A 23,986-nucleotide genomic window follows, 5' to 3' on the forward strand; every position below is an offset into this window, starting at 1 on the left:
TCATCAATTGGTATCAGAGCAGGATTCAAACTGCTTCGATCTGATTTTCGTGTTAGAATCATTTGCTTTTTGAGTTGCAACTTTACTCAAAATTTTCCGTGCATTTTGGTTTTGAAAATCACATTTGATCTTCAGATTTGAATTGATTCTGTCTTTGAATTGTTAAGTCGAGTAATCGATTAGTGATTTGTGATCAATTCAATTGATCAAATTCTCTATTTCATCAAGTTTTTCAAGCTTTCTGAAAATTTATGTGTTCATCAATGGCGAACTTCAACATGAATACAATGACTTCCTTCTCTCACTTGCTTGGTTCTTCAACCAAAATTCCGATGTTAATTCCAGAATACTATGATCAGTGGGCTGATAGAATGGAAGATTACTTAAATGGAATTGATGAAGAACTTTGGAATTGTATCGATGGAACAGTGCAAGCTCCTGTTAATGTTCAACCAATTGGTCCATCTACTACTTCTACTGAAGTTGCTGATCAAGAAAAACGGTTGAAGAATAATGAAAAGAGGTGCATGAGGGAACTAAGAGGTGCTCTACCTCCTGTGGTTTACAATTACATCTGTAGTTGTAAAACAGCCAAGGAGATCTGGAACACTCTAAAAGAGAAGTATCAAGGTAGCGAAAAGACGAAGATCAACTCTGTGAAGCAATGTCTAGTTGAACTGAAGGAATTCAGACAAAAGGATGTAGAAACTCTTGAAAATTACTATGATCGTCTGAATGAGCTTATGTTTCGCTGCAATAGGTATGGAATCACTAGGTCTCTCATGGAGTTCAATTTAACCTTCATTATGGTTCTTCGCAAGGAATGGCGAAGTCTGAGCATGATGATTAAGAATCAACAGAGTTTTGATACAACTAAATTGAATGATCTCTACAATCAATTAAAAACACATAAATGTGAAGTTTCAGAAATGTATGAAGAATCAAAACAAAGTATTGGAGGTCCTTTGGCTCTTGTTTCAAAGGTATCAGAAACTGATGTTAATGAAAAAGATGGTTCAGATGAAGAAGGATTTTTGATGAACTCTGATGATGAAGCTGTGGCATTCTATTCAAACAACAGAGTTAAGAAGTTTTTCAAAAAGCCTTTTAATCCAAAAGGAAAGTCTAGTGATGTGAAAAATGCAATCACAAGAACTGGAAGGGAGGAGAGGAAGAAATTGGAGAAAGCTGATGAGAAACAAAAAGATACGAAAGAAGAGAAGAAGCTGAAAGGTGATTCAGGAATTTACTGTCACTACTGTAACGGTGCGAATCATTTTGCAGCTGATTGCATGTTGCAAAAGAAAGAAGAGAAGAAGGAAAAAGTTAAAGATGAAGCATACTACTCTGAAAAGATTGAAGAGATACGTGCTAAGACCAAAGGAGTGTCTTTGGTTGCGAAAGGTGAAACTGACAATGAAGAAAGTGGTACATATCAGATCTGGTCTTCAGGATCTGATGACGAGGAAATGAGGCATCCCACACATGGAGCAATGTTCGCAAGTTTTGAAGATTGCGAAGAGGAAATTTCAGGAAGGTGCTTCATATCCAAATCCACAGACAAATCACCCATGACAACCAAGGTACATGCAATACTTGAATCTTTTAATATTCCTTTATCAGCTTATGATGCTGAAATTGTTTCATTTGATGAAACTGTGGCTTATTTTGATTCTGTTATTATGTCTGCTAGTACTGAAGCTCAAAAATTAAGTATGCAACTAAGTGAGACAAGGAGAGAATTAGAAATAAAGAGGAGCAAAGTAGAAAAACATGAAATGCAGATCAAAAATACAGATTGTGATAGGAATAATCTTACAAATGGTGTTAGGTTGTTGCTAGCACAAAGGAACATATATTGTAATTCTGCCAAACGGCTATATGCAAAATTAACTGCTTTACATCATTCTTCTGACATTAGCAAAGAACAACATAGAAAACTGTTACCTTTTCTTGAATATGAACATGAAGAAGTTGATGTTGTTTCTTATGGTTGTGAAAGTACAATTGCTCAATTTGACAAAATACCTGATGATAGATATACATATGGTATTGTCAAAATTGATGAATTTCTGAATGCTGATGAGTTAGTTAACATTGTCAATGAAAGTTTGACAAAGAGTGAACAAGTGAAAATCTTAAAGAAAACAGAAAATTCAACTCTTGCCTCTCAATTCAATTATGCTGATATTGATGAAAATTCAGATAATATGAGTGAAATCAGTGAGATAGAAGAGGAAGAAGAGGTAGATTGTTCTCAATTGTCAATTGTTAATATCACATCTAAGATTAAAGGTAAAGAAATTATTGTTGATTTGATAGTAGAGGATGAAATTGATAAACCTTTAACTTCACAACATTGTAAGTTTGATAATCCGGAAGTTGAAAGTTGGAAATCTGATGATAATGAAGAAAACAGATAAGAAAAGAAAGATTCAAATGAAACACCTCAACGAGTTGTGGTTAATCAAGTGTTTGAAAATACAAAAGAATTTGACAAAATTTTAAATGACAAAGGCACACATTATTTGGAAACCAACACAGTGGTATATCCAAATTTTGTATGTACTGATAAAACCATTTTTCCAAATCAAGTTTTTGTCATTACTGGAAATGCTGAGAAAGTTCATCTTGAATTCAACAAAATGATTGAAAAACATAATCTAAAGTCAACCACAGAAGGTTTTTTCGCAAATCAAAACACAGAAGAAAACAATTTAACTCAAAATTCTTATGTGTTTCAAAAACAAAAATCATTACAAAAATGGGTAGTTAAAGGTGAAAAACCAAACAAAATTTTTGAAAAAGTTGAAAAATCAAAGACTGAAGTGAAATTAAAATTCTCATGAATTCAAATTGATGGTTGAAAATTATTCAACAGAAAATAATGTTTCAAAAAGAAAAGCAAGAAAAGCAGTTTTCTGGCAAGTTGTGTCAAATGACAAACCAAGAGATGAAAAAGAACAAATTTCAAAAACAAAATCATCTAAATTTCAGAGCAATAATAAACAAACAAATTTTGTTGATAAAAGTCCATATGTTCGCAAATATGACAACAATCGAAAATTTGAGAATTCGCCAAAATTTGCAAATAATCAAAAGTTTCAAAATGTTGGCAAATTCATGAAAACTTCATCAAGTTTGATAGATTCAACTCAAACAAAAATAAAATTTTCACCAAAACAACCAAATTTTCCAAATCCATCAGTTTCAAAATAGACCAAAGTTTCATATACAAAAGGAAAATCTGATGTAAGTACAATCAATCAATGGTTTAAAGGGAAAGGAAGAAAATATCAAAGTGGGAAGTTTTCAGAGCAACAAATCAAGAATGCATTTGACAAGTTCGCAAATAACTCTTCCACTGCTAGTTCATCATCTCATCATTCGCAAGTTCCAGTTCAAAAATGGAAACCAGTTATCAAAAATGTAAATGTTGTGAAGGATAAGATTACAATCAATGGAAATCCAAAACTATTGAATGAATATATCTCAATATCTAGATCTGATGATGTTGATATAATGGATTCTGTCACAAACAAAGTGAAAACATGGTTTTTAAATTCCAAGAATTTGTTTCATTCTACTAATGATGCACCCAACAAGTCTTGGGTTCCTAAATTCTTTTAATAAATGCAGGTGATGTGTGACAAGTAATATGATTCTAAATGGTATATTGATAGTGGTTGCTCTCGTCATATGAATAGAAGAAAGGAAAACTTGCGAGATTATAGAAGTTTGGAAAATGCTGGAGTAGTCAAATTTGGGAATAATCACAAGTGTCAAGTGAAAGGCTATGGGAAAGTCACAAATGGAAAATTCACTGTGAACAGAGTTGCTTATGTTGAAGGACTTCAACATAATTTGATAAGCGTGTCACAACTTGTTGTTGGTACTGGAAATCAAGTTGTATTTAATGAAGAAGGAAGTATCATTTCAAATGCGAAGTCAAATGAAATACTTCTCAAATCCAAAAGATATGGTGATATGTTTACACTGGACATCAAACCAATTGTGGGAAAACCTGCTGTGTGTTTACTATCAAAAGCATCTAATGATCTCAGCTGGCTTTGGCATAGAAGATTGTCACACTTGAACTTTCGAAATATTAATAAACTTGTCACTGAAGATTTAGTTCGAGGGTTACCAGTACTAAAATTTGACAATGATTCTTTGTGTGCAGCTTGCGAACAAGGAAAGCAACATCGAAAAGGTCATCCGATTGTGATAGATTCAAAAATCGTAGAACCATTGGAACTTCTTCACATTGACTTATGTGGACCGTCGACTGTTGCTACAATCAATAAAAAGCGGTATATTTTAGTTGCTGTAGATGATTTCTCTCGATTCACATGGGTGTTTTTTCTCAGGTTGAAATCTGAAGTTGCTCAGACGATGATTGATTTTACCAAAAAGATTGAACTTATTCTGAAGAAGAATGTACGAAAAATTAAATGTGATAATGGTTCTGAGTTTAAAAATCAAACTCTTGATATTTTTCTCACAAGCAAAGGCATTTCGCATAATTTCTCATCGCCATATACTCCACAACAAAATGGTGTTGTTGAAAGAAGAAATCGATCTCTATGCGAAGCAGCCAGGACCATGTTAACATATGCGAATCTACCTCAATATCTTTGGGCAGTAGTAGTGTCCACTACATGTTTTACTCAAAATCGATCATTAATTCATCGAAGATTCAATGTTACTCCATATGAAATAATCAATAATCGGAAACCTAATGTAAAATTCTTTCATGTTTTTGGTTGCAGGTGCTTTATCATGAATCTCAAAGATAATTTGTCCAAGTTCCAAGCTAAAGCTGATGAAGGCATATTCTTAGGATATTCACAGAATTCAGTTGCATACAGAGTGCTTAATTAAAGAACAAGAAAAGTTGAAGAAACTTTCAATTTAACGTTTGATGATTACTATCTTAAACAAATGGATAGTAAATTTGAAAATAAATCAATACTTGTGGATTCAAATAATCAAATTGATAATTCTGAAATCAATGATTTTGATTATGACTTAATTTTCGGAATTCCTGACAGGGCAATTGACGCAGAAAATAATGCTCCTGATAATCAAACATCAGAATCCTCAAAACATACTGATGATTCAACAATAAATACAACATCGATATCTTGAGAAAGTACGACTGATATTCGTATGGAGGAGGAACATACGATTATTCATGAAGATAATCAGCCAACTTTCGAGGCGGAGAATGAAATTATGAATCATCAAGTTGAGGGGGAGCATTCGCAGAATCAACAGGAACATCATTTTGAGGGGGAGCATCAAGATGAAGATCATGTTGAGGGAAGCATGATGAAACAGAGACAATTAATCTTGATAAAAATGATGAGTTTCATGAACTAAATGATAATTTTTCTGTTGCAGGATCTAAAAATGAAGATATGTATGAAGATGCACCATTAGAATTTGATCCTAATTTTCCACCACTTGAGAAATGGACAAGAAATCATCCAAAAGAACAGGTAATTGGTAATCCACAAGATGGTGTGTTGACTAGAGCTCAAATTCGTGCGAAAAATGAGGTACTGAATGCGAACCAAGAACTATGTATGTTTAATGTTTTTATTTCGAAAATAGAGCCAAAAACAGTAAAGGATGCTAAGGAACACTCAGATTGGGTTGTTGCTATGCAATCTGAACTGGCTGAATTTGAACGAAACAAGGTTTGGAGATTAGTATCTAAACCTTCTGATGTTTCAATTGTCAGATTAAAATGGATTTTTAAAAACAAAACCGACAAAGATGTCAATATTATTCGAAATAAAGCTAGACTAGTGGTTAAAGGTTATTCGCAACAAGAAGGGATAGACTATGAAGAAACATTTGCACCTGTTGCAAGACTTGAAGCAGTTCGCATATTTTTAGCCCATGCAGCTCACAAGGACTTTGATGTTTATCAAATGGATATTAAATGTGCATTCTTAAATGGAGAACTAGAAGAAACTGTGTAAGTTGAACAACCACTAGGATTTATAAGCAATGAACATCCTAATCATGTTTACATCCTAGATAAGGTTGTATACGGATTAAAACAAGCACCAAGAGCCTAGTACGCAACACTTACAAATTTCTTAAAACAATCTAAATTTAAACAAGGATCAGTTGACCCCACATTATTTTGCAAGAAAGTTGGGTGTCATCTAATGCTTGTTCAAATTTATGTTGATGATATTATCTTTGGCTCAACTGATCCAGCATTGTCAATTGAATTTGAAAATCTAATGAAAAGTCAGTTTGAAATGAGCAAGATGGAAAAAATTAATAATTTTCTTGGCTTAAATATAAGACAGAACAGGGATGGAATCTTAATCAATCAAGAAAAATATACGAAGAATTTGCTTGAAAAGTTTGGAATGTCTAATAGCACGAAACTCAGAGTACCAATGGCAGTAGGAACAAGACTAACTCCTTCGTTAGATGCTCCTGCTGTTGATTTAACACTTTATTGAAGCATGATAGGGTCTTTATTGTACTTAACTGCAAGTAGACCTGATATTATGTTTTCGGTTTGCAATTGTGCTAGATATCAAGTTAATCCCAGAGAACCTCATTTGAATGCAGTGAAAAATATTTTTTGCTATCTTAAGGGAACAGTTTCTTTAGGACTTTGGTATCCTACAAAAACGGGGTTTTTCATTCAAGATTTTTCAGATTCTGATCTAGGAGGATGTACTTTGGATAGGAAAAGTACGAGTGGTGGATGTCAACTATTGGATGGGAAGTTGGTGAGTTGGCAATCAAAGAAACAAACTTGTGTGGCTATATCAACCGCTGAGGCAGAATACATTGCTGCTGCTGCTTGCACTTCGCAAATTATTTGGATTCAGAGTCAACTTCGTGACTATGCAATAAACATGAAAAAGATTCCTTTGTATTGTGATTCGCAAAGTGCAATTCGCATTTGTCATAATCCTGTACAACATTCAAAGACAAAACACATTGCTCTTCGATATCATTTTATCAAAGATCATGTGGAAGATGGGAATATTGAAATTCATTTTGTTAAAACAACTGAACAACTTGCTGATATTTTTACAAAACCTCTTGATGAAAAATCATTTGTTAGAATTTTAGAAGGTTTGGGGATGATTAATGCGAATTCAATTTCAAAAACTCATGCCTAAAAGTCTGGTTCAGCAGTTATGAGTCAAATTTGTTCAGAGGTTACTGTTCATTCAGAGGCTTCGCATCCACATCTTTTCGCATCTGAGATCATAACAACTAAGGTAAGGTTTACAACTAATTTTGAATTTTTTTTTAACTTTTGAAAAATCAAAAATCCAAAAAGATTTTATTTTGTTATGTTCTTAATTTTGAAAAATTAAAAATCCAAAAAGATTTCTTTTGTTATGTTTTTAATTTTGAAAAATTCAAAAATCAAAAAAATATTTTTGTTTTCTTTGTTCTTTAAACTTTGTATGCTGAGAATTTAATACAGGGCTAAAATGCGAAGAAGTCATACTTATGTGTTTCTACGGGAAGGTATTAATTTTCTTTTAAAAACTAGTTAGGATGTCCCTAGAAGCATGCTGCTGTATGTAGACCAAAAGCCTCAACAAGAAGATCAGTTGGACTGGATAGAGGACGAATGGAAGTATACGCCATGGTTATGGGCATATACTATGATATAAACGTTGATTATGCAACCCAATTATGGAAGGAATTTGTTAAGAGTCTTGAAAACACAAATTCGGAAAAGGGGATTTCGTGTGCAAGATATTGGAGCTTGATTCTGGAGAAGGTCTATGAAAAAGAAGCAATTCCAGTAATGGAGGATGTTGAAGTTGCTGAATTTTCTTTGTATCAGTTTCCAAAGGCAGTAGAAGATGATGAAGCAATCTTTACTCATATGGCTCGCATTCCAGATGCGATGCTTCGCAAGGTATCTCAAACTCACAAAGTCTTGGTGAGATATTTGCGAACAGTTGATCAATCAGAGCAGACTAGAGTACTATTGGATGTTGCTGCTCCGTCAAAGAAGAAGAAGCTCATAAAGAAGGATGCGAAAGGTTCATCTACCCAACAAGTTCAAGATGAAGATATTCAGATTGAAGAAACTTCATCTAAGTCAAAGAAAGAAATAATACCTTCTAAGTCTGGGGTATTGAAGAAAATTCGCAAGGCCGGGGTGAGCAGTAAAGGCGTTACTATTCGTAGTATTCCAGCTCCGGTTTCTCCAGGAAAGAAGAGGCAAAGAGCTGAAGATGTTGCCAAGAACATGCAACGTACTCTCATCAAAAGAAGGAAGATGGTGATTCGCAATGAATCATCCGATGAAGAAATAGTACCAGAAACTCCGCCAGTAACATCTATGGTAAATGTTTCATTACCTATCATCCATACTTCGCAAATCTCTACCACCTTACCACTCACCAAACCACTCGAAATAGTCACTACCAAATCAGTTTCTGAGGAGGTACCTATTTCTGATACGGTTGTCAACGTATCTGATACGAGGGCACCTATCCTGAGTGTTGCAACCACAATCCCAATCTCCTTACCTATTTCTTTACCAATTGTTTCAATTCCGTTTACAACTTTATCCACCACCTCATCAATTTTTTATCATGCTCTTCAAAACCCATTTACAACACTTTTTCCATCTCAATCACCCGAAAATCCTCAACCTTCGCAACCTTTATCTGATAATGAAGCTGAAGGAGGTGCCTTTGGAGGGATAATTGAAGACATTCATTTTGATTCAGAGGAGGAGGATATTCCTGATCATATGCTTATGACAGGAAAACAATTTAAAATCCTAAATCAGAAATTGAATGCGATTATTCAGTCACAAGCTGATTCTGGCAGGATGTCTTCTATTTCAGCTATGGAGGTTGATGTAATGATCAAAGGTGCTGAGAAGCGTATTATGGAGAAGGTTGATCAATCCAACAAGAATAATGAGCTTCACATTCAAGCACAAGGGAGTAATTTTTCATCAGTGGTCAAGGATTTGAAAGCTATTGCAAAAGAACGTCATGTTCTTTTTGTACAGGATGTGAAGAAAGTTCGGGAGGATGTCAACTATAAGCTTCAAGAGTTGAAATCTGAACTTGCGAAGGAGCTTCAGGATATTCATACTCAAAATTATGAAGTTCAAAAGCAGATTGCGGAGGTTTCTTCAAGAGTACAAAAGTTTGTTGATGTTCCTATTCTTGAAGCCTATAACGAAGAAACAAAGGAGAAGCTTGATCAGCTAACCAAGTTGGTGTCTGAGCTTAAAATGGTGGTTTCGCAATCTTCAACTACACAAATTCTCACTCCTGAGTTCTTGTCTCTAAAGATTAATACTTTAGAACAAGCAATTCAGAAAGCTCTTGCTCCACTTGCCAATTTTACTTCTTTACTACCAAAGGGTGCCCCACCTGCTTTCACAGGGGTGCAAGGGGGAGAGAAAAGTTTAAGTAAAGAAGAGGATGCGAAGACAGTTGGAAAAGTTATATCTACTCAGCTTATAACTACTCTTCCCATACTTACGAAGCCAATTTCCTCAACCACAATAACCACAAAAACGATTGCCAAAGGAATCGTTATTGGAGAAAAAGAAGGAGGTTCAAGTTCAAAACCTCAAACAGATATGGTGGGAAAAGGAAAAGGGATTTTATATGAAAATCAAAGGAGGAGAAGAAAGTTGAGGCTAAAGCAGAGTTGGAAAGGATGAGGCAAGTACAAAGCATCATGAGGCAGAGGGTAAGTGATCCTCCCACGATGAACAAAGGAGATCCTACGAAGCTTTACTCTTACGAAACTATAGAGTCAAAAGTTGTGGGGAGGGAAATGTAAGAATTCGAGAAGAAGCCAAAGAGAAGTTATGATATTGCGAATTCAGACAATTGTCAGCTGGATTTTCCAATAAATGAAATGCTATTCATCACTTCTCAGTACAAGATTAGTGAGAAGTTTGATAATCCTGATGATTATATACACATGAAAATCAGATTTCATGCTGTTTTGGGGAAGAATCCAAATGAAGTTTGGTCTTTAATGAAGATCAAAAAGGTGCTGACAATCAAGAAAGACATATTGTTTGAAGACATGCTTCAAAATTTTCGTTATTTTGTTATCAGAGTAGACAACAAGCAGTATGACTTCACTGTAGCAGATTTTCCTCTGATGAACTGCAATGATTTAATTCAAGTGGCTCTGATTTTAAAGCATATGGAAGAAAATAATATCAAAGGCTCTGAGACTGAAGTGTTCAAGATAGGCTTCGCACATGTGAAGACATACATCGACAACTACTTCGATTGTTTGTCTCTTACAGATGAAGAACTGGCTAATGTGTTGGAAGAGAAGCGAACGTTCCTTGGGAAGAAACTTTATCTCAATCAGCATAATCGAAATATGTTGTTGGGGAAATATGCCTGAAACCATTCGGCATGGTGTTTTCTTGAAGAGATACAAAAGGGAAACCTAAGAAGTTCTTGTTTAAAGTCTCAGAGATTGAAAGATATAATTCTTCGCAATATACGCACTTTATTGTTCGTATGAACAATTGCAAGAAGAACAATGAAGGAGACAAGAAAAATCTCAAGAAGGTGATCTCCTGGTATGGAGAAGTGCGAAAGACAATCCACTCAGCTGTTCAAAAGCTTATGGGATGAATAGCTTCGACTGTTTACAAAGGGGGAGAATGTAGATGTAAAATTGTAAAAGTCGAATATAGTGTTTTGTATAGTTTCGCATTTTATGTTATTTTACTAAGTCATCTTTATGCGAAGTGAAATGTCTAGACTTAGTATATTTTTTGTACACTCATGTTCCCTATAAATAGGGACTGAGGTTAGAAGTAGAGTGGGACTTTTCGTAACAAATATCTCTTTCCTGCTTATGTTGTAATCAATTTTTATCAATATGAGATCTGATTAATATTTACTCTTCGTGTTCTAAATCTTCAATTACTCAAATCAAACTTAGCTTTCTCAAATCTCAGTAACAATTCTCATCATATATTCATGTCATTATGTGTCCTTAAATATCATTTAGGACTTATTGTGTCTCGGAACTTCATTCGTGGAATTTCTCATCCGTACGCGCATACCCGTTTGAATCACCCACATCAGGTGAGTTCATACCCCGTAATGAATCTTTTAACTATTTCCATTGTTTTAAGGGGGGGGGGGGGGAATACAAGTTGAACACAATGATAATTGTGTAATTATTTGTTGTTAAACATTCTTTCAAACTGTTACTTATGTTATTTATAAGTTGTTATTACATTTCAAAACTCTTCTAAAGGTTATGTTACTTTATAGTTATACAAAACTCCATTTTAAAGTATAAGCATAACTTTGTAGATAAATGAGTCTTTTCAGTAACAGTCCAGTTAGAGCATTAGTAAACTATTATAGGTATAGTTTAGGAGAATGTTATTCATTACTTCTAGTACAATGAAGCACACAAAGAGTCAATATCAGAACAGAACAGAACAGAACATAACATAACTAAAAAGTTAATTTGCTATAGTATGACAACACGCAGACAGGATCTAACTTTAATGTGAATTACACGGCTTGCATGGATTTGCTCGGGTCGCGTTTGGTTCCCTTAATCTCCATACATGAGAGCGGGTTAGTATGGGTTCTAGCTTTCACATTATGACCGTAATAAAACACACATATGTTTTTAGGTTGATAGTACCTCCGTATGTCATTATAAACGACATCAGGGTACTCATTTCTCCCATTACTTTCATAAAGTGTCAGTAACACTTGAAGGTTAATCTATTCTCTATTCGAGATAGGTTATAAACTAGGGAGAATGTAATTTACAGTTGACAAAGGAATAGTAGAGTCTTGGTAGAAGACTGCTTTCATAGCAGTAGAGTCTTGGTAGAAGACTGCTTTCAAAACAGTAGGGTCTTGGTAGAAGACTGCTTTCAAAACAGTAGGGTCTTGGTAGAAGACTACTTTCAAAACAATCGAGTCTTGGTAGAAGGCTACTTTTAAAAGTTAGGACCATGATGCTACCCTTATGATTCCGTAATGTATACACTATAGGATACATATATGTTAAGTAGATGCCGACAGCTAATAGGATGTGTGTTCTTCACTGTACGTCTTGTTCCCGTTGGATGTAGGCTTACACCGAGGTCACCCAATATATTATCTACCCGAATCTATATATATTTATGCTTAGTATACATTAAGTCATCATAAGGGTACCAGGTATGGATCAGGTCATAGGACACAGAGTCAATGCATAGTTTTTCTAGTACAAAACTTTCGTTTCAAAGTTAGTACTTTTGATATACAAAACTAGCGATTTCCCAGTTAAGGGCTTAATCCATTTTATTAAGCCAGTACAGTTTTAAAGACTTTAAGTGAGTTAACTCTATAATACCTTAGTTTATACACCATGTTTATATATAAGACTAATATCCGACAGCAAATAGGATGTGTGTTCTTCGTTGTACGTCCTGTTCTCGTTGGATGTGGGTTTACACCGAGGTCACCCAATCTATTATCTACCCGATACCAAATTATATATAGCAGTATAAACAAAGCTATTATAAAAGTAATCACCATAGTCAATGTTTTATTATAAGAAATATATGTTTTCTTAAAAGGAACTCTCCATTAGACATAAAGGAACCATTACAAATAACTCCATGAGTAACAAGTGAATACCCCAAGGTTATATATGACAACGATCTAATAACCAATGGAATATGTGCTATCCGCCTTACTTACTGTACCCCATCGGGTTGTAGGTTGAGGGCAGATGCGCATAATCGATTGTTTGTTTACTCCAAGTATATATAACTTGTACCCACTTATTACGCATAGAAAGGCTTGTAGTGTCATTTTACTCAACTCCCGTTTTAAGTAGGAAATATATGATTTTCTAGAGGAACAGGCAAACTTTACAAAACAACACCTTACAGCTTACAGTACTTTACATATACATTTTAAAACCACATTTTTACAGCTTACTCACATCACTAAAATCTTATGAACTCACAAGCTTAATTGCTAATCAACTCTTTCAAATAACTTGTATTCTCAGGAGACTATTAGACAGGTGCTCGTACTGGGACTTCAGAAGATGGAGCATTATAGCTTCAAGTCTTGTTTTGTTATTTGTTTATGACTTCTATGTTTTGTGAACACATACATTGTAAACACTTTCTTTCTAAATGAAATGGTTGTTCATTACTTGCTTACCATATACATATCTCGTGATACTTGACATGACGTCCTCCACCCCCGAACGTTTCCGCCGTTCCGGTTTTGGGGTATGACACCGACGGGCAAAGTGAGAGGACTATCCAAACCTTAGAAGACATGCTGCGTGCTTGCGTGATTGGATTTGGAAAAGCTTGGGATACCCATTTACCCCTCGTCAAATTTTCCTACAACAACAGTTATCACACGAGCATAAAGGCAGCTCCATTCGAGGCCCTCTATGGCTGAAAGTGCAGATCCCCTCTGTGCTGGGCTGAGGTGGGTGATACCCAGTTAGCTATGGGACGAGTTCCCGAAAGCACTCTCACAGGTCCGGAGATCATTCGGTAAACGACAGAGAAGATCGTTCAAATTCGTGAACGATTGAAAGCCTCTAGAGACCGACAGAAAAGCTACGCTGAAAAGCGAAGGAAACCGTTGGAATTCCAGGTGGGCGACCGAGTCCTACTGAAGGTCTCACCCTGGAAGGGCTTGATACGCTTTCGAAAGCGTGGGAAGCTCAATCCAAGATACATAGGGCCTTTCGAGATTCTCGCGAGAATCAGCCCTGTGGCTTACAAATTCAATCTACCGCAAGAACTCAGTAACGTACATCCTACCTTCCACGTCTCGAACTTGAAAAAGTGTTTGTCCGACGAGACTCTTGTTATTCCACTCGACGAGATCGAGATCAACGAGAGCCTCAACTTCGTGGAGGAACCAGTAGAGATCATGGACCGAGAGGTCAAGTAAACAAAGCAAAGCCGTATCCCGATAGTGAAGGTTCGTTGGAACGCAAAACGTGGACCTGAATTCACTTGGGAACGAGAGGATCAGATGAAACTGAAATACCCTCACCTTTTCACTTAGTTATTTGTAACTTCTTAATTTCTTAAATTCTAGTTTCGGGACGAAATTCCCTCTAACGGGGGGATGATGTGACAACCCGAAATTTCCATTATGTACAAACAATATCACTTCAATAGAAGTTATAGCAGTCACAGTTAATTTTCAGACCTTTTCGTGTAAGTTTGAGTAATTCAGGGTTTACACTTCAGGAGATATCAGGAGAGTGGATGCACTAGGGTTTAGTGCAACTCTATTATTCCATCACTCTATTATATTAGAGATCATTTTGGGAATAAAAATATTTTATGCCAAAAATATCTCAGGACTATAAATAGCATTCTGAACCAAATTCATTCATTATTCGCATTTCCAACTAGAGGAAAGCCATTTTCTCTCTCACAAATCATCAGGTTTTTATACCAAAACGTGAGTAACTTTTTCTAGTAGTGTTAGAAAGCTTATTATGTGTTTATAACATGATTTAGATGGCTAAATCACTAGATTTAGGAGTTTACTCCCCAAGGTGTTCTTAGGTGGTAAACTCCCGAAACAATGCATAGACCTTCCCTTGTGATATGATACTACCTTGGACTCATATATATGTGTGTTAGGGACATGAAAACAACCAAGAATCATCAAGTTCTGGGTGTTCACGGCCCAAGAAGATCTTGGACCGTGAACTCCAAAATCGTGGACAAAAGGGTGCTTTTAAGGCACCTAATGCCTTGGACATTTACTAGGAATTGTTCCCACTTAAATCAAGGACCAAAACACATCAATAACACCCCTCAAAGTGAGTTCACGGCCCTAATAAGGTTCTTGGGCCGTGAACATCAAAGAAGGGCACCAAAGTGTGCCTAAGGCCTTCATATGCCTGGAATAAAAGTCTAAGACCTATACCACATGTGCAAGGGACTTGAAAGTAACAAAAACACCATTCCAAGAGAGTTTACGGCAGTAAACTCCCAAGGAAATGGCCTTAGGGCCGTAAACTCCTTAAAGGAGTGTTTCTAGGCCTTAAACCCTTCCAAGAATTTAACCACCAAGTTGGAATAATTCTAGGGATCATTTAGAACTTCAAAACACAAAATACCACCAAGTTTGGGAGTTTACAGCCGTAAACTCAAGAGTTTACAACTGTAAACTCCATGTGTGAGGATATATGGAGAGTAAACTCATGTATAGGGTCCTTTGGAACCCTAAACACAAGTGCCTTGTCCCACAATAGCTTAGATGCAATCCTTAGGGCTTAAAACACTTATATAAAGTGTTTATTATGTCTAGGATGTCTTAACATTATCAATTAGTAATTTAAGACTAATTGAGTTCATGTATGTGTGATTATATGTTCCTTGAGATCGTAGTGTGTGTACAAGTCCTCACTTGACACCTAACAATCCTACACCGTCCAGTTCAACCAAACCACCATCTACATGTGAGTTCATACCCCTAATCAATGTTTTAAATGATTTTAAATGCTTTAATGGGGGGGGGATACAAGTAGAAAACAGCATGTTATTAAATCATTTATATGTATTTTATAACTGTTTTTTCATTCAAACAGATTTCACATACTACAAAATGTGATGCATGAAATGGTTTTCTATCTTTAAAATACATTGTTATCAAATGTATTACTTTTGAAATGTTTATCAAAATCACATCATGTCACTTTTATATTTGTTCAAAATCCTTAGATGTCTTACAAAACCATTTTACATTCTTGAACTAAACTATGCATATACACTTATATTCTTATATATGTATTGATGTTATAGTTTTCATCTTTCATTTAGTTTCCCACACCCATGAGTAGTAAGAGTGTATAAACCTACTTGAACAACCAATTACCTTTCAGTAAATTATCATAGGGATAATTTGATGATATCAAACATTATTCCTATTACAAGGAATCACACAAGAGTCAGTTCATTCAGGAGTCTACACCAGTACGTTACCTGATACATGAGTACATATACATATTGTCACACCCCAAAACGACGAACGGCGGAAACGTTTAAGGGTGTAGGACGTCATGTACAGTATCACAACAGTGTAATATAATAAACAAGCAACAACATCATCCATTGCATTATAAGTAAGGTTTTATACATGTGTGTTCTTTACTGTTATAGACACCAAAAATATACAATCAAAATAAAAGACGAGGCTTGTCTGCAGCGTCTTCTCAAAACCTGTCCTCCGTACGTGTCTACCGGCGACCTGAAAATACAAGTTATTTTGAAAGAGAGTATCAGCTTTAAAGCTGGTGAGTTCATAAGTATATAGGTGTCATTGCTTTGTTTGTGAAAACCTGCTATGAATGCCATGAAAACCTTTAAGTCAAAATGTTGAGGTAAGTATGAAATCCCTAGAAAAACCCTTATTTTCTATAAGTATGAAATGTAGTCTTCTACCAAGACCCAATGTTTTGTATGTATGAAATGTAGTCTTCTACCAAGACCCGAATGTTTTGTATAAATGAAGTGTAGTCTTCTACCAAGACTCGAATGTTTTGTATGTATGAAGTGCAGTCTTCTACCAAGACCCGAATGTTTTGTATGTATGAAGTATTTTTCCTTTGCGTAGACTAGTACTAAAAGTGCTTAGTCTAACTCATCGTTTATGTGAAAGATATCACAAAATAAAGTAAACAGGAAAAATATAATCAGATAGGTGTTAGCCTGAGGTACTGGTGCTAACAAAATGAATGTAAATGTTGACCGGAGGTACTGGGGCTAACATATTACATATAACCTAATGGACATCCGAAGATAGTCCAATTCTTCCTCTATAGCAGCAGCAGGTGGAAGGAATGGTTAGTCCCTGTAAAGGTATTCCTAGTATAAGTATTAACCGTAGGCATCCGTAGATGTTCATTACCCACTGTTGCTAACAGATGGGTTCCGGAATGGTTAGTCTCGTACGTATATCCCGAGGTACTGTGGGATATAGGCCCATCTAGGTATCCCGAGGTACTGTGGGATAGGGTCCTTTCTTAAACATTCCGAGGTACAATGGAATATGTAGGAAGATTTACTCAGAAGGTACTGATAAATCATCCCAGTAATGCGAGATACAAGTAATCCTATCAAAGTATACAGATAAATGTATCAATAGAAAGGTACTCAGGTAATGCGTTTACGTAATCGTGTTCATGTATCAAGCAAGTATATGTAAAGGTACTCATGTATCAGGTAATGTGCTAGTATAGACTCATGAATGAACTGACTCATGTTTGATATCTTCTGACTATCCCTATGATAGCTAACTGGAAAGTATGTTGTTGTTCAAGTAGGTTTATGCAAGGTATCTAGGAGCTTTGAACAATAATATAAAGTGACTTGAAGTCATTATACAATTCAAAACTAATACTTCTGTTGTCTAAGTATTTTAAGATAGAAAACCATTTCACGTGACTTCCTTTGAAATATGTGAAATCTACTGAGTGAAAACATAGTTATAAAATACATGAAACTGATTTAATAACATGTTCGTTTCTACTTGTATTCCCCCCCCCCCCCCATTAAAGCATTTAAAATCCTTTAAAACATTGATTTCGGAGTATGAACTCACCTGTAGTTGGTGATTGGAATGAACTGAACGGTATCGGATGGCTAGGTGTCAAGCGAGGACTTGTGCACACACTACGGTCCTAATGAACATATAATCACACATATATGCACTCAATTAGACACCAAAGACTAATTGATAATGTTTAAGACATCTTAGATATAGATAACACTTTATGTAAGTGTTTTAAGCCGTAAGGACTTCATCTAAGCTATTGTGGGACAGGGTACTTGAGTTTAGGGTTTCCAAAGGACCCCATATGAGAGTTTACTCTCCATATACCATCACACATGGAGTTTACGGTTGTAAACTCTTGAGTTTACGGCCGTAAACTCCCAAACATGTGTGTTTGGTGTGTTTTGAAGTCCAATATGCTTTCTAGAATTATTCTAACCTAGTGGCTATGTTCTTGGAAGGGTTTAAGGCCTAGAAGTACTCCATAGGGGAGTTTACGGCCTAAAGTCCATTTACCCTAGAGTTTACGGCCGTAAACTCCTATGGGTGATGGCTTTTAATTGTTTTGAAGCCCTTGCATGTGTAGGATAGCTTCCAAACTTCTATCTAAGGCTAATAGGGACAAGATGCACACATTTGTGACATTACTTGGAGTTTACGGCCCAAGATATGTTCCTTGGCCGTAAACTCCTTTTAAGGAGTGATTATGATGACTTTTGTTCTCCATTCAAGTCCCATGTGTTCAAGGCAAATTTTCTTAAGGCCTATGGTGTGATTGTTGTGCATTTTACCCTTAGAAAAGGGGTTTACGGCCCAAGAGAGGTTCTTGGCTGTAAACTCCTATAAACTTGTGATTTTGAAGTGGTTTGGTCCTTCTATTTAGTGGGTACAATTTCTTGTAAAGGGCTAGGGCATTAGGTGTCATGAAAACACCCTTTGGGACCATTTTCATGGAGTTTACGGCCTAGGAGAGTTCTGGGCCGTAAACTCACTTTCTTTTGTGTCATTTGAAGTGTTTAAGACCTTAAGCTACTTGGGGAATTAATCTAGGTGCAAGCCTTAAAGTCCTTTAGTCCAAAAACCACCATTTAGCCCTTTGAAATGGAGTTTACGGCCTAAGAGAGTTCTGGGCCGTAAACTCCCAATCTTGGGTGGTTTTGTGTGTGATTTCATGTCCCTCATGTGTTTACCTAATGTCCTAAGGCCTTATTCTAGCATCAATGTCGGTTTTGGCCTTGTTTCGGGAGTTTACCGCCCAAGAACACCTTGGGGAGTAAACTCCTAGATCTCATGATTTAGCCCACTAAATCATGTTATAAGCATCAAATATGTAATCTAGCACTACTAGAAAGAGTTACTCACAATCTGGGATAAAACCCGAAGATCTGTCAGAGAGAAAATGGCTTTTCTCTAGTTAGAATTGTGAATAATGAATTAAATAAATTCAGAAAACTATTTATAGTCCTGATATATTTTGACAGAAAATACTTTTATTCTTGAACTTAGACTGTAACATTATGAAACTTGAAATGTCTAAATTTCACAAACTCAGGAGCACCCACTCTCCTGATATTTCCTAAAGTGTAAACCCTAAGGTACACTAACTTGTTCGGAAAAGTCTGAAAATCACTGAAATGGGACTGACTTCTATTGAATAGATATTGTTCGTACAAATGGAAATTTCGGGTTGTCACATCATCCCCCCGTTAGAAGGAATTTCGTCCCGAAATTAGAATGTAAACAAATAAGAAATTACAAATAACTAAGCAAAAAGGTGAGGGTATTTCAGTTTCATCTGATCCTCACGTTCCCAAGTGAATTCCGGTCCACGCTTTGCGTTCCAGCGCACCTTCACTATCGGGATACGGCTCTGCTTTGTTCGCTTAACCTCTCGGTCCATTATTTCTACTGGTTCCTCCACGAAGTTGAGGCTCTCGTTGATCTCGATCCCGCCGAGTGGAATAACAAGAGTCTCGTCAGATAGGCACTTTTTCAAGTTTGACACGTGGAAGGTAGGATGTACGTTACTGAGTTCTTTCGGTAGATTGAGCTTGTAAGCCACAGGGTCGATTCTCGCGAGAATCTCGAAAGGCCCTATGTATCTTGGATTGAGCTTCCCACGCTTTCCAAAGCGTATTAAGCCCTTCCAGGGTGAGACTTTCAGTAGGACTCGGTCGCCCACCTGGAACTCCAATGGTTTCCTATGCTTGTCGGCGTAGCTTTTCTGTCGGTCTCTAGAGGCTTTTAGTCGTTCACGAATTTGAACGATCTTCTCTGTCGTTTCCCGAATGATTTCCGGACCCGTGAGAGTGCTTTCGGGAACGCGTCCCTTAGCTAACTGGGTATCACCCACTTCAGCCGAGCACAGATGGGATCTGCACTTTCGGCCATAGAGGGCCTCGAATGGAGCTGCCTTGATGCTCGTGTGATAGCTATTGTTGTAGGAAAATTCAACAAGGGGTAAATGAGTATCCCAAGCTTTTCCAAAGTCTATCACACAGGCGCGCAACATATCTTCTAAGGTTTGGATAGTTCTCTCACTTTGCCCGTCGGTCTGTGGATGGTAGGCTGTACTCATGTCCAGCCTAGTTCCTAGGGAATTTTGTAATGACTTCCAGAACCTCGAAGTGAATCTACTATCTCGGTCTGAGATGATAGATAAAGGAACACCGTGCAGTCTTACAATCTCCCTAATGTAAGTTCTGGTAAGTTTCTCCATCTTGTCTGTTTCCTTGATCGGTAGGAAGTGTGCAGACTTGGTCAGTCTATCGACGATGACCCATATGGAATCAAGTCCACCCGTCGTCTTGGGCAACTTGGTTATGAAGTCCATAGTGATCCGCTCCCACTTCCATTCTGGTATTTCCGGTTGTTGTAGAAGACCGGAGGGTTTCTGGTATTCGACCTTGACCTTTGCGCAAGTAAGGCATTTACTCACGAAGGTAGCAGTATCTGCTTTCATGTTAGGCCACCAGTATAGCTTTTTAAGATCCAGATACATCTTATCTGAACCCGGGTGGACGGAATAACGAGTGTTGTGAGCTTCCGTCATGACCAAGTCTCTGAAGCCACCGTGTTTCGGTGTCCAGATCCGATCCATGAGGTATAAGGCTCCGCCACCCTTGACTTCCAAGTTCTTATGCATCCCTCTGAGGGATTCACCCGCCACATTTTCAGGTTTCAAAGCGTCGAGCTGAGCCTCCTTTATTTGTGTGGAAAAGTGCGAATGGATGGTTAGAGTCAAAGCTTTGACTCTACGACCAGTATATTCTTTCCGACTTAGGGCGTCGGCTACTACATTGGCTTTACCCGGATGATAATGAATTTCGCATTCGTAATCACTAAGTAGCTCGACCCACCGTCGTTGTCTCATGTTGAGCTCTTTCTGGTCGAAGATGTGTTGTAGGCTCTTATGGTCTGTAAAGATCGTGCTTTTGGTACCGTATAGGTAATGTCGCCAGATCTTCAGAGCAAACACAACTGCTCCTAGCTCAAGATCGTGGGTTGTGTAGTTAACCTCATGTGTCTTCAGCTGTCTCGAGGCATAGGCAATGACTTTACCTCGCTGCATCAGAACGCATCCGAGTCCTTGATTGGATGCATCGCAATAGACAATGAAGTCTTCTATTCCTTCGGGAAGGGATAGTATCGGGGCGGTGCACAAGGCTCGTTTGAGCGTTTGGAACGCTCTTTCCTGTTTCTCCTCCCAGTCGAAGGCCACGCCTTTCTGGGTCAGGGTTGTAAGAGGTTTCGCTATGCTGGAGAAGTTCTGAATAAACCTGCGATAGTAGCCAGCTAGACCTAGAAATTGACGAATTTCAGTAGGTGTCTTTGGTGCTGACCAGTTCTCGATGGCCTTAATTTTGGAAGGGTCCACGTGTATACCTTCTTCGCTAACCACATGGCCCAAAAATTTGACTCGCCGAATCCAAAATTCGCACTTCGAGAACTTTGCGTAGAGCTTCTCCGCATGCAATGTTTCTAAGATCTTACGGAGATGTTGACCATGCTCCTCCTTACTTCGAGAGTAGATGATTATGTCATCAATGAAGACGATGACGAACTGATCCAAGTAAGGACGACACACCCTATTCATCAGATCCATGAATATTGCGGGCGCGTTAGTTAATCCGAATGGCATCACTACAAACTCATAGTGCCCGTAACGAGTTCGGAAGGCTGTCTTGGGAACATCTTCCTCTAACACTCGTAGTTGGTGGTATCCGGATCGCAGATCTATCTTCGAGAAGTAATTGGCTCCTTGAAGTTGATCAAATAAATCGTCAATACGGGGCAAGGGATAACGATTTTTAATGGTAAGTTTGTTGAGTTCTCTATAGTCTATGCACATGCGAAACGATCCATCTTTCTTCTTGACGAACAAGACCGGTGCTCCCCATGGTGAGAAGCTTGGTCGAATGAATCCCTTCTTGAGAAGTTCATTAAGTTGACTGGAAAGTTCCTGCATTTCAGCCGGTGCAAGACGGTAAGGAGATTTGGCTACGGGGGTAGTCCCTGGCACTAAGTCGATTCTGAACTCAACTTGGCGTTGTGGTGGTAAACCGGGAAGTTCTTCTGGGAATATGTCGGGAAAGTCGCGTACTTCTGGGATTTTCTGGATGTCTTTCTGTTCTTGGCTGGTATCGACGACGTCTGCGAGGAATGCATGGTACTCCTTCCGCAAACACTTTTGTGCTTGAATGCATGAAATGATGCGAAGGCTAGTACTAGGTTTGTCGCCGTAGATAGTTAAGGTTTCGTTGTCAGGAAGGTTAAGACGGACTGCTTTTTCGAAGCACATAATGTCGGCACGCATAAGACTCAACCAATCCATACCGATGATAACGTCGAAACATTTAATGGTAACTGGCATAAGATCTATCTTGAAAGTATGGCTATCTAAAGTTAAAGTACAACCTATGTATATGCAGTTTGTACTCTCTGTTTTCCCGTTAGCCATTTCTACCGTGAATGAACTATCTAATGCACATGGTTTTTGTTTAAGCAGGTGTGCAAATTTGTGACTCACAAAACTTTTCTCGGCTCCACTATCGAAAAGTATGCAAGCATAAGAGTTATCAAGGAGGAACGTACCAGTAACTATCGTTGGATCAGCTACTGCCTCCTCGTGGCCTAGAGCCATAACTCTTCCCACTCCTCCAGCCATCCCTGCTTTAGGGCAGTTCCTCTTGTAATGGCCCACTTCGCCACATCCGTAGCAAGCTTAGCCCATACCGGCGTTAGGAACTAGAGCAGCTTGAGCTGTTGGAGTTTTGCAGAAACGGACGGTGTGTCCCTTCTTGTTGCAGTTAGAGCAATGCATCTCCCTGCAAGGCCCGTTGTGATGGAAGTTGCACTTGGTGCACTTCGGAAGAGTTCCAGCATAAGTTTTTGCTGGAAAAGGGTTCGCAGGGACTACAGGAGTCACTGTGGCAGCATTGATCGCCACATGCTGTTGTTTATTGGAGGATCCTTGCGGAGCCCTTCTTTTCCTTTTGTTCCACCCCTTCTTAACGTAGTCGGGGTTGGTCTTCTGTGGTACAGGTGTAGGGATTGACGTGATCTGGGGTTTCCTGTGATCGATGAGGGATTGTGCTAGTTCCTTGGCACTATCGAAGGTAATAGGCCTGGAAGCGATCACACTTGACTGGATCTGGGGCGACAGTCCCCAGATATACCTCTCGATCTTTTTGCTCTGGAGAGCAACCATGTCGGGGCACAAGTTTGCCAAATCACAAAACCTATTCGTGTAGGTAGTGATGTCGGATCCAACCATTTGTAGACCCCAGAATTCTTGCTCGAGCTTTTGTATTTCACCTCGAGGACAGTATTCCTTCATCAGCATTTCTTTCAACTTTTCCCAGCCAATGGAATACGCCACCGTCAGAGTTAGATAGTTAACATGGCTGTTCCACCATGTTAGTGTTCGGTCAGAGAAGGTACAAGCTGCGAACTTGACCTTGCTGCCTTCTTGGCATGAGCAGATCTCGAAGACAGATTCCATCTTCTCGATCCATTGTCTCAACACCATAACACCCCCAGTTCCGTTGAAGCTGCAGGGTTTGGCGTTAGTAAAATCCTTGTAGGTGCATTCCCGAGGGTGTCCATGGCTTTCGCCGTGGTTTGAGGGTGGTGCACCTGTTCCTAATCCACTAGGGGCAGGAGCGTTGATTGCTGACACAGCAGCTGCAACTGCTGCTGTGAAAGCTGCCTGGAACATAGTGGCATCAAAAGGATTTGGAGTTTGAAGAGGTACAGGTGGTGGTGGAGGTGGTGGTATAGGTGCTTCGTTGTTTGGATTCCTCCTAGGATTCCTGCGTGGCGGCATCTTTAACTATACGTTTAAAAGATGACCACATGGATAAGAATAAATGATAAATGAATGTGTCTCATGGACTAAA

The sequence above is a fragment of the Lactuca sativa genome, chromosome 9 (genome assembly GCF_002870075.4).
Source record: "Lactuca sativa cultivar Salinas chromosome 9, Lsat_Salinas_v11, whole genome shotgun sequence".
Lineage (NCBI taxonomy): Eukaryota > Viridiplantae > Streptophyta > Magnoliopsida > Asterales > Asteraceae > Lactuca > Lactuca sativa.